A 16,501-nucleotide genomic window follows, 5' to 3' on the forward strand; every position below is an offset into this window, starting at 1 on the left:
CACAGAAAAACAACAAAATATAAAACAAAACCCCCCAGTTTGGGAGCTTCTTACCCACAGCCCTGAGCTCAAGAACCACTTTCTCCTACTAGCTGCCTTCACCCCGGAGCAGATGTGTTAGCCTGAATTGTTAATAACTCCTCGTTTGTCAGGCACAGTATGGGGTCTCTCTTTGCCATGTCCCACTAAAGTTACATTTTGTGGAGTTCATCTCAAAAACATCAAAGCCCATCTTGCCTAATCATACTTCATTTGAGTATCTAGTAAGGAGAGCAGAGATCTCAATGAGTGCCAGGTGAGAGCTCAGGCTCACAGGTAAAAGGTTATATCTCACTCATGAGAAGAGGAGGCTATCAGTATCAGTAACAATGTGCAGAGTTGCTAATCCTTGCCTGTCCCTCTTTAATTCTGTTTGACTCTTCTACAGTAAATTGATGCTAATTTATGAACGAAGATTCTGTGTCTGAAATTCTATTTATTTGGCATCCAAGTACCAAAGTGTTAAAGGACAATGTGTATCTCCATAGTTGGAGTATATGAAGAATGGCTTGTATATACACGCCATTGCCCTTTATTGGGTGGAACATGAATGTATTTTGCAGGCCCTGTAAGTTCTTTACAGGTGTGGCTGCTTGTACATCTCACTGTGTTGTTGGAGCTGAGAGTTGGGAAATCTCCTTCAGAAACAGCATTTAAACACCTGGAGTTGATGTCTATACACATTATATACAGCAAAGCAAAACAAAACAAAAGACAAACCTAACTACTTTAAAAGAATATTAAGCTTGCGAAGTCAAACACTTGACAGTTAAGGACTGACAGTTAAGGTTGCCTGTGCAACCTCAATTTGGCCTCTTGTGCATACTAATTACATACTATTTTGATTGCAGGAGTTCTGTCCCTGTCTGCTCCTGTCCTCTGCTCCTTTTCCCTCTTCTTAACCTGTTCTACTCTCCAACTTCAACTACCTGAAGGGGAATTCCAAAGAGGATGGAGTTCGGCTGTTCTCAGTGGTAGCAGATGACAGAACAAGGAGCAATGGTCTCAAGTTGCAGTGGGGGAGGTTTAGGTTGGATATTAGGAAAAACTATTTCACTTGGAGGGTGGTGAGGCACTGGAATGTGTTACCTAGGGAGGTGGTGGAATCTCCATCCTTAGAGGTTTTTAAGGCCTGGCTTGACAAAGCCCTAGCTGGAATGATTTAGTTGGGGTTGCTCCTGACTTGAGCAGGGGATTGGACTAGATGATTTCCTGAGGTCTCTTACAACCCCTGATCTTCTATGATTCTATGATCTTCTCTTTGCTCTTGCTTGCCTACTTCTTACCCCTCTGCATTCAAGTCTGGATACTTCCTTCCTCCTCCTTCTCACTGCCTGGATACAAGCAGGGGATGACAGAAAGCACAGGAGAGACAGCTTCCCTGCTCTCAGTTCCAATATTGGTCCACAGCAGCCCCTGGCAACATTTTCATTACAAAAATGAATGATATTGGAAGTAGGAAAAATAAGGTCCAGTGTTTCTTACCCTGTATATGATGTGAAGGCCCTGGCATCATATAAAGAGATACAATGAGTTGCCACTGAGAGGGAGACATCTGAAATTTGCATGAAGAGCAGAACAATCCTGCTGAGCCTCTGATCCCTAAAACACACTCACTGGGGTGGGCATGGAACTCTGTGGGGATGGAGGCGTGTACTCAGTGTGGATAGAATCTTTAGAGAATTTTGCTGCCAAACTCTGACAAGTCTCCTAAGCATGGGCAAATGGTGATTTTCCGAGGCTTATAACTTGTTGATTTCACAGGAGCAGCAAAAGACACATCTCTCACCCTAGGGAGACTCTCCTGCAACATTTCAAATCACTGCTCCAAAGCATGGAAGCACGGGAGGTTCTCAGTTAAATGGCTGTAAGAATTTTCTAACATTAGCAAAACAACATGATCTCATTCTCAGAAATGGCTCAACTGTTTTTGCTGAAACTTCAGAAATAACTTCAGCCTGAAGCAGGCACCCGTTCTGGAAAATTTCACCCCAAATGGTTAACGTTATAAGTAATGGAAACAGGATCTTATAAAGGAAACTGTTAGGCAGCCTAAACTAAAGGGAGCATTGCCAGCTTTGCCTACAGTGAGGCCTCAGATTGCTAAACTAAATCCTCAATCCTACAAATGCTTCCTTGAATGCTTGATTTTACAAAGGAGTTGTCCTGCTGAAGTGAATGGGACAACTCACAAATTAGGAACACATGTAAGTGGGGTCTTGATTCTTTTAAGTACAGTCTTTTTAGCATCCATGGAAAGTAGCAGATTGCTCACACTAGAAAGTAAACTTCTCTGATTATCCATAGATCAGGTGCCTCAATCCTGAATGCTTTCCATGCCCACTGAAGGAGAATGAGACGTGGCTGTTTCTCAAGACAATGAAGGCTTGTGGTTAGGCCAGCATTTTTCTAAACACGTGCATGTATATGACAACACAAACTCCATTCTAATCTGTTCCACTACTATGGTATAGAAAAGTGCTCCATTTTGTAATGGTTATGATTTTACACATATGAAAAGAAGTTTCAGCTGATAATTACAGAAATTTTACAAAAATGAATGATATTGGAAGTAGGAAAAATAAGGTCCAGTGTTTCTTACCCTGTATATGATGTGAAGGCCCTGGCATCATACAAAGAGATACAATGAGTTGCCACCGAGAGGGAGACATCTGAAATTTGCATGAAGAGCTGTCTGCAAAACAAATGAAAAGGGACAGATAAAATCCCACGTTATTAGCTAATATAGCATATGAATTTCAGTGTGCAGTGTGCACATTACAGATAGCCATGGTTTATTGTCGCAGTGAATTAATAACATTGTCACAATGGATAACATCATATATGCCTCCTATCCAAATGATAGGAAAACAATTAGGGTTTCATAATAGCATGGTTATCCCATGGCTACTTTGGGATTAAAAAACCCCAACAAGTTGAAATTCTTTAGTGGCGAGTGGCATAATCTGAGCCTACCACTGTAGGAGACAGCTCTCAAATTTATACATTGTGTATTTATACATTGTGTGTGAGTCCCAGTTGTTTTTTTGTACCGCTGACTGAACTTAGTTATGCTGAAGAGTAGATAGTAAAAGCAAGCTCCTAGACTTCTTCCTACTTGGTATTTTCAGTGTTACTTCTAGTCCTTCTTAGAAAGAACAAGGCCTTGGTTTGCTGGAAAGAGCAGGGAAGGAGGGGGGCTGTTGTTAGGGGTGAGTCTAAGTAAGTCTAGAGGGAGTTTTTAAGTTGGTGTACTATACCGTTGTCTGGCCTCCCTCAGTGTATACATTTCACCAATTCCTTAGACTTAAATTAACTTAGATTTGCTTAGATTCACACCTGCTTACTACTATGAAGCTCTTTCAAATATACTTCTGAACTTGGTCCACTGAATCTGAGTCTATGTTAACTTACAACTTTGTCGACCTCATTGGTGTGTAACTTATATTCCTTTAAGCTCTTACATTAGTGAGTCAGTGTTCGTAAGTCTAAGGGTGTCTGAGCATAAGGTCTTCTTAGTAAATGAAAGGATATTTAATTAATGCAATTTTATCATCACCTTTGATGATAAAATTTGATACAATTTGATACAAATTTGATACAATTTGATACAAGTTTGAAATTTGAATTTGATACAATGCCGGTATTACACAGCATGCCTTACAGTATGTGTATTGTTTAATTTCAAAAGTAGATAAATTGTTTTCTTTTCCCTATGAGAACTATGAGAGTTATGCACTTCCCATTGTGGAAAAACTCAGATTTCTATTAATAATTCCTATGAATATCTTAACTATATTGCATTTATAAAACTATTGGTGGAGATAACTGTATCTGCAATACTGAATTTGAGACTATTCCCCATAGAAATCATTTTCCTTCGTTGCACCATAGAAATAACAAATGCATCGAACACCTTTACTATTAACGGTGCTTGCTGTCTCCAGGGTCACATTTTTTGATTAACAATTTCCAAACTTTGTCAAGGATTGCACATTTCCTTTGGTATTCCTTATTAAATTATGCATTACTTTTCTTTCCAGCATACTTAGAATATTTCACTGATGTTTGAGGCAGCTCATATTCATATGAAGATATATGACCAATATAGATGGTCAAAAATGTAAACACATTCTGTAAATCAATCCCATGTAGTCCCTAAGTATAGAATAAAATCTGGGGATTTTTGAATCTGAGTTTGTCTTTTGTGTTTTGTGCCCAGCATGCAAGACCTCCTGCGTACAGTGTGAAATGAAATACTTGTGTTATAGCTGACTTCTTATGAAAAAGTAATGAAAACATCAAGCAATATACTCCACTTTATGCTTTTTAAAGCTTTTGCACAGAAAGCAAATTGGACTGTCCATGAGCACTGTAGGGTTCTGAACAACACCCAGGTGTAATGTTTCAAGAATAGGCAGACCCTTCATAGTATTGATAGATTTTTATTATTTTGACGTAATCCTACTTTGTCTTTTGGTAGTAACCTATTTGATTTGCAACAATTTGTTTTTTAATTAAAATAGACACAGAAAATCGATAATGCTCTTCCCAAAGAAGCCAACTAAGTATGCATATTGCAGTGTATTCACCTAAACAAATAAAAGAAGATGAACAGCTGCAGTCTTTCTTTTTGCCTCTCAGTGAGACTGTTACTAGCATACTCTTATTTTCCCTAGTTGTCTGAGAAGTGTGACTAAATATCTTTGCTATTATTTGTTATTTGTAGTATAGTGGTGCATAGAGACTCTAATCAAGACTTCAGGTGCTGTACATACATATCATAAAAACAAAGGCAATCCTAGCCCCAAATATCTTAGTCTTTTATATTTTTCTTTATACTATATATAAATTAAAATACATAAAATCTCCCATAGCATGGGGTGTTTGAAAGTCACAGATGTTATTGCAGGATTTCCTGTACTACCTATAAAGACTGCCATAAATACCACAGTAAAATTCATTAAGAAAATGGCAACATTTTAAAGATTGTAATGCAGATGAAGGGGGCCAAAGTGGAAAGGCGGCCTGATGGAAGGACTGGACATATGGCAGAGGAAAGCTGTTGTAACCTCATATCCCTTCCGGAGCATCACAATGCAAAATATGAGTGCTAATAGTTAGCAGTGTACATGTGTGGAGGATCGGGCCAGGACATGTGCTGATCCTGCCCTGTTGCAGCCTCCACAAGCTAGACTTTTGTGGAGGCTTAGTCAAATTTTCAATCTGCCCACACTTATCAGTGCCACCAGTGGACCTTTTTTTAGTGAATGCCTCCTTTGGTGAACCTAGCCCAGTCAGACAAGCATTTATTATTATAGGGAGGGCTGGTAGGTAAACTTAAATATAGGTAGCACTAACACTTTCCATTTTAAGACCCTGTTTTAATTTGCTTATAACTATGCCAAACTGTAATTTCGGGATGAACTTTTCCATGCCAGATGTCTGCCTCAGTGTGCATTATTATTAATTATGCTTATTATGTTTGAAAGTTTCAGCTAAAATGGTCCAGGTATTTCTGAGCAGAAGAGAATATGTTGTTCTGCCTATGTTAAAAAAATCTTACAATCATTTCACTGAGAGGTTCTTGCACTACCAGGCTTCAGAACAGGAATTTGAAATTTGGCAAGAGGGACACCCTGGTATCAGGGATATGCCTTTTGCCATCCCTGTGAAAAATTGCCCAAATTTGGCCAATTTATGAGCCTCTGAAAAATCTCAATCTGCACATGCTCAGTAAAGACTTGTTAGAGATTGGCTATTAGATTCTATGAAGATGCCATCTGTATTGAGCATGCTCCAGCCCCTCACTTCTTCCGCATACTGTCTGGACTGTACATATGCCATCACCACAGAGGGACTGAGCGTGCTCTAGCCCAGGGCTGCAGGGGCTGAGCTGGCTTTCCTTGCAATTTCTCTTTCTGCCTGCTGTGATATTGGACATGGGAACTGAGAGCAGGGAGACTGTCTCTCCTCGTGTCTCAGTGGTCCCCCTGATGGTGCCCAGAAAGCAAGCGGAAGGAGGAGGAAATTGCTTGACTGGAATGGATAGGAGAGGAGAGGGGGAAGGGCCTAGATGGGAGTGGAATAGAAACAAGGAAAGGTCAGAGGTGAATAGGAGCAGAGGGAGAGGATAGGGGCAGGAGTGAGGAGGAGGGGGAACTAGAAGAAGCGTTGGGAAAGGGGGATAGGAGCAGAGCAGTCAGGAGACCATGTAAATAAAAACACGTGTCATCATTCATATGTATAAGGGGGCTGAATTAAGGCTGCACAGACAGCCTTGATTCTGACATTTCCTAACTGTCTAGTGTTTGACGTTGCAACCCTATGCCTCTTTTAACATAGTTATTGTATGAAATATACTGTATGAAATCAGTGTTAGCCAGTAACGTCAGGTCTAGCTTTCAACTATAGGGGAAAAAATGCACCCACAGAACTCAATTCAAAAGTCAAAATTCAGTGGTTCAGTAAATGTAGACACTAGTCTAGGATTCTTAGGTACTATGAAGATTGGTGCCTAGATAGATAAACAAGAGAGACAGAGATGACAGATTATAGAGAAAGAAAATAAGTTTTCTGGTTTGCTGAAGCACAGAACAAATCCTCTCTCTGACTTACTCCCTCTTTCTGAGCCAGTCATAATGCCGCTTTTCAACAAAGCACAATGGAATATAATACATGGGTCTTCTTTTGGCTTGCCAGGGAGAGTAGACCTCATTTATTTTATTTTACAAATCATTTGATATAATCATAATAATATCAATGGAATTGAACTTTTATGACTCAAAAATAGTCTCCTGCTTTGAAAATAAATGTCTTAGCCTCCGCATTTATCTTTCAGCAGGTGACTATTATCCAGTCACAATGTTCAATTTCATTGACATTATCTCCTAAATTGAATCATAAATGTGAGCGAGATCTGTAACATAATATGCAGACTTGGGTGTTGCTACGAAGGAGGTGGAATTTCAGCTCCTGTCCCTTGGAGTCTGTTTTGTTTTAAAAAATCAGTGGATCATTTCCAAATGAATTCCTCCATCTTCCTTTGAAAGATGCCAAGCACAGTGTGCTGTCTGCAGTCAATTGAACCTCTATGCCCCACGGTAACTCAATCCCTCCCCCCCTTGTGCACGTGAAAGCTGTGCAACTGATTCCCAAAATGACTTGCTATCCCTACCCTGTCCAAACCTGACACAGCGCACATATAATTTAAAAGAAAAAGAAAACTATAAATATTTTCCAAAGCTAGGATCAAGAAGTCAATGCTGACTTGATTTAAATGCTACCCATGTCTATGGAAAGTTACCGCAGTCTTCACTCTGTTCACCAATATCTAGTAAATATGCACGACTACACAATGTGCCACACCTTCCTCCCCATCCTAATATTGTTATCTGAGAAAGAATCCAAATGCCTGTTATTTGCCTTTGCCTTGGGTAACTATAAAAGGCCTTTGCTACCTGAGGGTGAACACTGAAAACAAAACCTGGAAGTTTGGTTGTTTTTTGTAAAGGTAGTTCCCAAAATTGTTCCTTGTAAAATGCTGCCAGATTACCACTCCAAACTACAGAACATTGGCAAATACTAAGGACATCGAGTATGGAGGTGTGACAAGACCTGAAATGAATCTGTAACATTTTGATTTTAAAAGATCAAGGAGAGAACACTGCTTTCAGCTCTGATATGTTGATGCCCCTACAGGTCCCAGACTGCTAGGAACCCCAGTGGGAATTTGGCACATGCAAAGTGAGAAGAACATCACAGCTAAGATCCGCCATGACTACTGGAAAGCAATTTTTTCCAGTATATTATAAGGTGTGTTTACCCTGTAATGCCCTTTGGATATCTCCTCCACATCTGGATTTTTGGTGCCATTTGTCCTGCTAACTCTGCTAGTCGTTTGTATCTGTAGGAGTCAGAGTTTCTTTCTTGTCAGCATCTTTTTTATTTTGTATCATAACATCGGTATACTCCTTTTCCTATCTTACACTTTTAATAACCATGTTCCAGTACTGTAGTTTGATAATAAAATACAGGAGGGCCCTTAAAACATTTCAGTCACAACAGATAATGCCTTAGAACCACAAATAGAGAAATTTACCTCAGCAATAGTGGTATAATGCCACATTGCAAATTCTGAGGTAAGCTTATCTACTTGTATGTCTGAAAGGTGCAAGACAATTTGAGCCAGACTATGACCCAAGATTCACATGTGTGAGGAATCCTCTGTGTGCAGATTTTACCACTTGTGAATAGAAGGGGGGGGGAAAGAGGGAAGAGAGGGGGATTAGCTGCCTCCGTGGCACTATTCCAAGATCCCGACAGAGATTTTTCTACAGAACCAGGATTTGGGCACACTCTAGATTTACGATAGCTGTGTACATTACAGCACTGCCTCATGACTATTAAAAGTGTTTTACAGTAGAGGGAGGTGCTGCTATGATATATATACATAAAATCATATGTTGAAAATTAAAAATAATTCCCCAGGAGGGAACCAGGGAATGGGGCAGGGGGAGGGAACTGTAGAAACCTCCTAGTCTGAGCATAAAGAATTACTCTATGCCAAAATGGCAAATAAAGCGATATATTTTCAACAGACGCTAACTTCCAGCTGGATTAGGAAGTCTGCTAATTGATACATATAAATTTATAAAAGATAAATAAATGCCTCATTTACAGGGCACACAGGACTGTGCTGTTTTTGCCCAGCAAGGCCAAACCCACTATTGCTAAGAATCCTGTCAGATTAAATCAACCTGCAAATATATAATTGTGGTATATCTTGTTTCCATTGGTATAGTGTATCATTGTAGTCATTATCTCAAAGCTCTTTCATTCTGAGGAGCATCAGTGTTTAATTATATCCTTTTATGAGGCTTCATTTGTAGGCATCTCCCCTTTTCAGACTGGGCTTTGCCAAGTAAACTAAGTCATTATGTCTGAGAATGTCCTCAGTAATGCTGAACATTAAGCCTCTGTGCACAGTGCTCCTGAACTAAGCACCACATTGATTCAAATCTCCTTTTTGCTTTCTCAGAGATAAACTGACAGATGCATATACCCGCACTCACGCATTCTCCTTAATGGAAGCAAAGAACTGGGGTAAAGGGGAGGCCAGCACAATACACGTTGTATGCTACCAAACGTAGAACTTCACATGAGTTATACAACAAGGCTATTTCCATGGTGGAATTCCCCCAGGAAAGGCCCTCAGCAACTCTTAAGCCACACTTAAAGCTTGGGTTAAGGGACAACTTCAACCCTCCACTCCACCAGCATAGAAAGCTCTCCTAGAAGTGGAACAAATGTGGTTCTCCTTTGGAAGAGGAAATAAGATTTTTGGGTACGTATGGTGATGGGGGTGACAGAGGGCCCAGCTCTGCAGTAGCTCCTCTGTGCCAATTTGATGGCCACCATTTCCACCGAGATGATGGCTGAACCCCAGAACTCTAGAATTAAGAACATAAGTCTCTACAACTTGAGCTAAAGAATGATGCTGTCCAGCTGAGAGCTGTAACAGGCTCACGTCCTCTGGGGACTGGCCACAGACAGAGAAAGAGAAGTAACATACTCGGACCAGTGAATTACACCCACATGAATGGGGTCAGAGAGGAAGTGACTTGCAGGGCAAGATAGGGGCTGGGCTATGAACAAACTACTTGCACTGTTTGTGGGGCATTGGATTTGAGACTAGGGTCTTAAATGGTGATGAAGACTGCGCTTGAGGTCTCTTCACAGGATGAATTGCATCCAGAAAGAAAAACAGGGACTGACATTTTTCATTTTTATCTTGTCCTATTCTTTAGAAGTGCCTTTTCTAGCATGGAGCAGTACGGAACATACTAGCAAACAGATAAGGAATAATCCATATTGGTATTTTTATTACAAATTAGGATATGCCCAGTTAGCATTATCTTCAAGTTTAGTAGAGGTAAAGTGACCAGCTGACCCTATGCCCACAGGGGGTTGAAAAAGAAGTACAATAACCTAGTTGTAGATACATATTGCTAGCACTGCTTAGCAAGACAAACTGCACCAAAAATCCAGATATGGTTTCCAAGGTCTGAAAAGTAAGATAAGCTCTTATTATAATATTTAACAGCTCCTCAATATTAAAGAAGCTTTGTTCCTATTTAGATTGTTTGCATAGAGTCTGGCCTAATGCTGACAGTTTTGAAGATAACTAAAGACTTAATTCTGAAAGCTCATATGTGGATATGGGGTTCCTCCTGCTCAGAGCTCGTTGTAGGTTTGGGGTCTATGTTATCACATAGATATACATATTTGACCCAATCCTGTTCACACTGAAATAAATGGCAAAACATCTAGGAGTTTAATAAGAACAAGAGTAGGTCTACTGTAAAAGATAAACATTTAATGCCCCCACCCCGCCACAAAGTCTGAAATAAAAAATGAAAACTATGAATACTAAGATACCAAATCTGTATGATATATATATGTAAGGGAGGTGCTTCTATTATATAATTATTTTTAAACATTCTATAGTATCTTCTTTGAATACAGATCAGTGTGACAGTCCATGACAGTATAAATGATGACTGAAATACTCTAATCAATACAACGTGTGTTGTTTTATTTATTAAATAATTAGAATAAAAAACTACTATCCCACGTATGCTATGAATGTTTTTATAAAGAAAGCATTCACAAGCCAGACTCCATACCATGACTTCAAATTACACATATGTTCATTTATAAAATAAGAAACTTTTGGGATAAATGAGACTCATAGATGTAAATCATGATTTCCAACTTGTGTTTCTTTTGAGGAACCCCCCAGGTTACTCCATACACCCATCATGCAACTCACTGGACACCTATGATACTGTACCATAAATTGTTGCTTCCTCATAAAGGCCCTCTGTTTTGCAAAAAAGGGCTCAGTATGTGGAATGACAACTTGATTTTCCATTTTGACATTTGTTAAAAATGAGCTACAACATAATCAGGCAAAGGAACTTTGTGTGTATTGTGTGGAAATTGTTTGAGCTCCCAGCCTGCAGCTCTCACCTTTTCCCAAGACCCAGACTGAAAAAGGCTGCAATGGTGGTGGGAATGTGTGGTGCTGTTAGGATTTCAAAGTAATGGAATTGATCAACCTTTCACCCAGTTCACAGACAAAAATTTCATAATATTTTCTTTTTTTTAAACAAAGAATAAAAAAAATTTTAAAACCCATAAGGGGTGACAAGGGGGTTAAATAAATCAATACAAATATAGGCTGTACATTAGTTTATTTATCACAACTCACTATTAAATCATACATCATCCTAGTTATCAGGGACTTTTTTAATACCATTTTAGGACCTGATGCAAAGTCCACTAAAGTCACTGACTTCAGTGGGTTCGACTCAGAATCTTAGATTCCAATTCCGAACAGCACTTTTCTTAAGCACATGCATAAATCCATCCCTAATCAGGAAAGCACGAAGTATACATTTACCTGCTCTTTCTGAGTCAGGATGCTTTCCTGAATTGGCGCTTAGTAGCAACCTATCACAAGGGTCCAATGCTTCAGCCCTTACTCACCAAAGTAAAAATAGTGTAAAATGTAATCGGAGGAATAAGAATATGCAGATAATAGGCAGGCCACAAAAGATCATATTTATTATCCACTCTTTTGCTCTAACCTGTTCTTAGGTATCTGTAATGGTGGTATTGCATTTAAATTACCCTATTTTTGGTATGATCCTATTAATTTCATAATACTGTATTGTCTTTGCAAAATGTCATCCATAATGGCCTGACAAGAATGACTTGCTTGTGTAATTGTGGCTTGCATGTTGCAAATTAGACGAATAGCTTCATTTTAATGGCTTTCACCTTACAGAATCAGTGGCAAGCTGTTCCTCAAGGCAGCACAACCTGTTGCGATATGAGACCTGCTTATGTCACTTGAGTGCTTTATAGTGATGGTTTGGAGGGCTATAGAATGGGAAACTTTCTGTCTTACTCAGTAATTGCTAGCTCAGATTAAGTCAATTACTGTCTCCCAAGTGTCTTAGCCTCAGGGCTGCTCTAACTTTTGCCTGGCAGCTCATGGCCCCAAAGAGCTATTCTGGTCACTAAGCATTGCTGGAGACTAGCCAGCCATGCCCCTTACTCCAGGAGGTGAGATGGTGTAGAAGTCACTATGTAAGTCATGATGTGTTTCTCTATCTGCCTGTTTACATGTAAATTAACACCTGGGCATTCCTCGACATCTGTAAAAATGATGATAATTATACTTCCCTCTCACACAGGGTTGTTGTGAGAATAAAGTATGTAATGTTTGCGAGACCCTGTGGTGCTGAGGTTCATAAACTGTCTAGAAAACAGCAGAAGCTTCTATAAATCAGAATACTAGGTATCATGAACTGTTGGCTAACTGTCTGGCAAGGTCCCAAAAGAATAAAATGAAGCGTTAGGAAACAGCTTTATATTTTTAAATCTGAAAGTGATCCTTTGAAATACTCCTCTGACCCCTTCATAAGGTAACGTTTCATCACACCACATCATGTGACCTTACAGGTTCATAACAGAATGTGGCTGACTCATAGTCTGGGAATTCTGAGTAGACATGGTCTTTGTAAAAATGGTGCTAAAAACTTGCCGAACAAGAAAAACAAGGAAAATTTGTTACTTGGCACAAATATCAGATGTTTGCCACTTTGTTCTTTTACAGATAATCATCACAGGCAGACTTACATTTTGATTGAAGTTGCAGTGTAGCTGCACAGTGCTTATAAGGCAGATGCAGCATATCTCTAGTTTTCATTGTTATACCAGACAGTTTGTGTAAAATTGTGATGCTCTATCTTTTCCCATGAAGACTGACCCTGAGGTGGGCCCTACCTTAGATACATGCATGAACAAGTGTTGTGTTTCTACCAACTTGTGGCCACATATTAGAGCAATAACAAATTTTTAACCCTTTCGCCAACTCACTGGCTGGATTCACCAGATAAACCTAAAAAAGGACCTGCATGATTCTTGGGCAGCAACTGTACCAAGAGATGGAAGCCTCTCTGCAGTCAAAGTAGTAGGAGCAGTGCTACATTTGTCTCATGTGGAAGTTGCTATTTGTATATCTCATATCAAGCAGACCCCATCTGTCTAATGTCTGGGCATTCTGAATTGAAAACAAGGTTTCTATGCCATTGTTTTTAACTGTTGAGATCATGTAGTTTCTAATTCAGCTAATCTGATTAAACACAGTTTTTCCAGAACAGTAAAGAGGTCAGCGTAGCTTAGGGGATTTTTAATGAGAGCCACAACCTTTTACTTCTAGGTCACTAGGTTCACTCTAAGCCAGGTCAGTGGTGGCCAAAAGCTATTACTCTCTGATAGCCATTCTATGGCCTACACGGGTTTCTTGGTCTCAGTCTTATCACCAGCGATTAGATGGCCACATCACAGTAACTACTACCACAACTGGCAGCCTGGCTGGAAGCAAAGAAGCTATGGGAGCAGAGGTGCTGGAACAATTTGTATAATGGGGGTGCTGAGAGCCATTTAGCCAAACTGTAAACCCTGTATATGAATAAAACCACTTCAAGCCAAGGGGTGCGGCAGCACCCCAGCACCCATAGTTCCAGTGCCTATGTGGGTTGCGCTAGTCACAGGAGGAATCACTGAAGAATTAATGGCCCAAGGAGACTGAGCTATTCACTCATACAGTCAGGTCTGAGACACTAAGCCCTGGTCTACACTAGGACTTTAGGTAGAATTTGGCAGCGTTAAATCAATGTAAACCTGCACCCGTCCACACGATGAAGCCCTTTATTTCCACTTAAAGGGCTCTTAAAATCGATTTCCTTACTCCACCCTTGACAAGTGGATTAGTGCTTAAATCGGCCTTGCTGGGTCGAATTTGGGATACTGTGGACACAATTCGATGGCATTGGCCTCCGGGAGCTATCCCAGAGTGCTCCATTGTGACCGCTCTGGACAGCACTCTCAACTCAGATGCACTGGCCAGGTAGACAGGAAAAGAACCGCGAACTTTTGAATCTCATTTCTTGTTTGGCCAGCGTGGCAAGCTGCAGGTGACCATGCAGAGCTCATCAGCAGAGGTGACCATGCAGAGCTCATCAGCAGAGGTGACCATGATGGAGTCCCAGAATCGCAAAAGAGCTCCAGCATGGACTGAACGGGAGGTACGGGATCTGATCGCTGTTTGGGGAGAGGAATCCGTGCTATCAGAACTCTGTTCCAGTTTTCGAAATGCCAAAACCTTTGTCAAAATCTCCCAGGGCATGAAGGACAGAGGCCATAACAGGGACCCAAAGCAGTGCCGCGTGAAACTTAAGGAGCTGAGGCAAGCCTACCAGAAAACCAGAGAGGCGAACAGCCACTCCGGGTCAGAGCCCCAAACATGCCGCTTCTATGATGCACTGCATGCCATTTTAGGGGGTTCAGCCACCACTACCCCAGCCGTGTTGTTTGACTCCTTCAATGGAGATGGAGGCAACATGGAAGCAGGTTTTGGGGACAAAGAAGATGATGATGATGATGAGGTTGTAGATAGCTCACAGCAAGCAAGCAGAGAAACCGGTTTTCCCGACAGCCAGGAACTGTTTCTCACCCTGGACCTGGAGCCAGTACCCCCCGAACCCACCCAAGGCTGCCTCCTGGACCCGGCAGGCGGAGAAGGGACCTCCGGTGAGTGTACCTTTTAAAATATCATACATGGTTTAAAAGCAAGCACGTGAAAGGATTCATTTGCCCTGGCATTCGCGGCTCTCCTGGATGTACTCCCAAAGCCTTTGCAAAAGGTTTCTGGGGAGGGCAGCCTTATTGCGTCCTCCATGGTAGGACACTTTACCACTCCAGGCCAGTAACACATACTAGGGAATCAATGTACAACAAAGCATTGCAGTGTATGTTTGCTGGCGTTCAAACAACATCCGTTCTTTATCTCTCTGTGTTATCCTCAGGAGAGTGAGATATCATTCATGGACACCTGGTTGAAATAGGGTGCTTTTCTTCAGGGGACACTCAGAGGTGCCCGTTCCTGCTGGGCTGTTTGCCTGTGGCTGAACAGAAATGTTCCCCGCTGTTAGCCATGGTGAGGGGGGAGGGTTGAAGGGGTAGCCACGCGGTGGGGGGAGGCAAAATGCGACCTTGGAACGAAAGCACATGTGCTATATATGTAATGTTAACAGCAAGGTTTACCCTGAAAGAGTGTAGCCCCTGTTTTATAAAATGTGTCTTTTTAAAGACCGCTGTCCCTTTTTTTTTCTCCACCAGCTGCATGTGTTTCAATGATCACAGGATCTTCTCCTTCCCAGAGGCTAGTGAAGATTAGAAAGAAAAAAAACCGCACTCGTGATGAAATGTTCTCTGAGCTCATGCTGTCCTCCCACACTGACAGAGCACAGACGAGTGCGTGGAGGCAAATAATGTCAGAGTGCAGGAAAGCACAAAATGACCGGGAGGAGAGGTGGCGGGCTGAAGAGAGTAAGTGGCGGGCTGAAGAGAGTAAGTGGTGGGCTGAAGACAGGGCTGAAGCTCAAATGTGGCAGCAGCGTGATGAGAGGAGACAGGATTCAATGCTGAGGCTGCTGGAGGATCAAACCAGTATGCTCCAGTGTATGGTTGAGCTGCAGCAAAGGCAGCTGGAGCACAGACTGCCACTACAGCCCCTGTGTAACCAACCACCCTCCTCCACAAGTTCCATAGCCTCCACACCCAGACGCCCAAGAACGTGGTGGGGGGGCCTCCAGCCAACCAGCCACTCCACCACAGAGGATTGCCCAAAAAACAGAAGGCTGGCATTCAATAAATTTTAAAGTTGTAAACTTTTAAAGTGCTGTGTGGCATTTTCCTTCCCTCCTCCACCACCCCTCCTGGGCTACCTTGGTAGTCATCCCCCTATTTGTGTGCTGAATGAATAAAGAATGCATGAATGTGAAGCAACAATGACTTTATTGCCTCTGCAAGCGATGATCGAAGGGAGGAGGGGAGGGTGGTTAGCGTACAAGGAAGTAGAGTGAACCAAGGGGCGGGGGGTTTCATCAAGGAGAAACAAACAGAACTTTCACACCGTAGCCTGGCCAGTCATGAAACTGGTTTTCAAAGCTTCTCTGATGCGTACCGCGCCCTCCTGTGCTCTTCTAACCGCCCTGGTGTCTGGCTGCGCGTAACCAGCAGCCAGGCGATTTGCCTCAACCTCCCACCCCGCCATAAACGTCTCCCCCTTACTCTCACAGATATTGTGGAGCACACAGCCAGCAGTAATAACAATGGGAATATTGGTTTCGCTGAGGTCTAACCGAGTCAGTAAACTGCGCCAGCGCACCTTTAAACGTCCAAATGCACATTCTACCATCATTCTGCACTTGCTCAGCCTGTAGTTGAACAGCTCCTGACTACTGTCCAGGCTGCCTGTGTACGGCTTCATGAGCCATGGCATTAAGGGATAGGCTGGGTCCCCAAGGATACATATAGGCATTTC

The 16,501-nt window shown here is 41.6% G+C and overlaps 1 protein-coding gene across 15 annotated transcripts in view; it reads right to left on the reverse strand.

The window, feature by feature from the left end:
* Nucleotides 1-16,501, reverse strand: part of LOC144930211 (uncharacterized) — a 778,762-nt gene that overhangs the window by 116,208 nt on the left and 646,053 nt on the right. For 7 of the 15 annotated variants that reach the window (XM_078851599.1, XM_078851597.1, XM_078851600.1 and 4 more), the window contains one exon: nt 2,642-2,734. The gene's annotated coding sequence lies outside the window, so the exon portion shown is untranslated. Of the gene's footprint in view, nt 1-2,641; nt 2,735-16,501 lie in introns of those variants that run through there. The other 8 variants (XR_013635334.1, XR_013635331.1, XR_013635333.1 and 5 more) reach the window with 2 other exon arrangements.

The sequence above is a fragment of the Lepidochelys kempii genome, chromosome 2 (genome assembly GCF_965140285.1).
Source record: "Lepidochelys kempii isolate rLepKem1 chromosome 2, rLepKem1.hap1, whole genome shotgun sequence".
Classification (NCBI taxonomy): Eukaryota; Metazoa; Chordata; order Testudines; family Cheloniidae; genus Lepidochelys; species Lepidochelys kempii.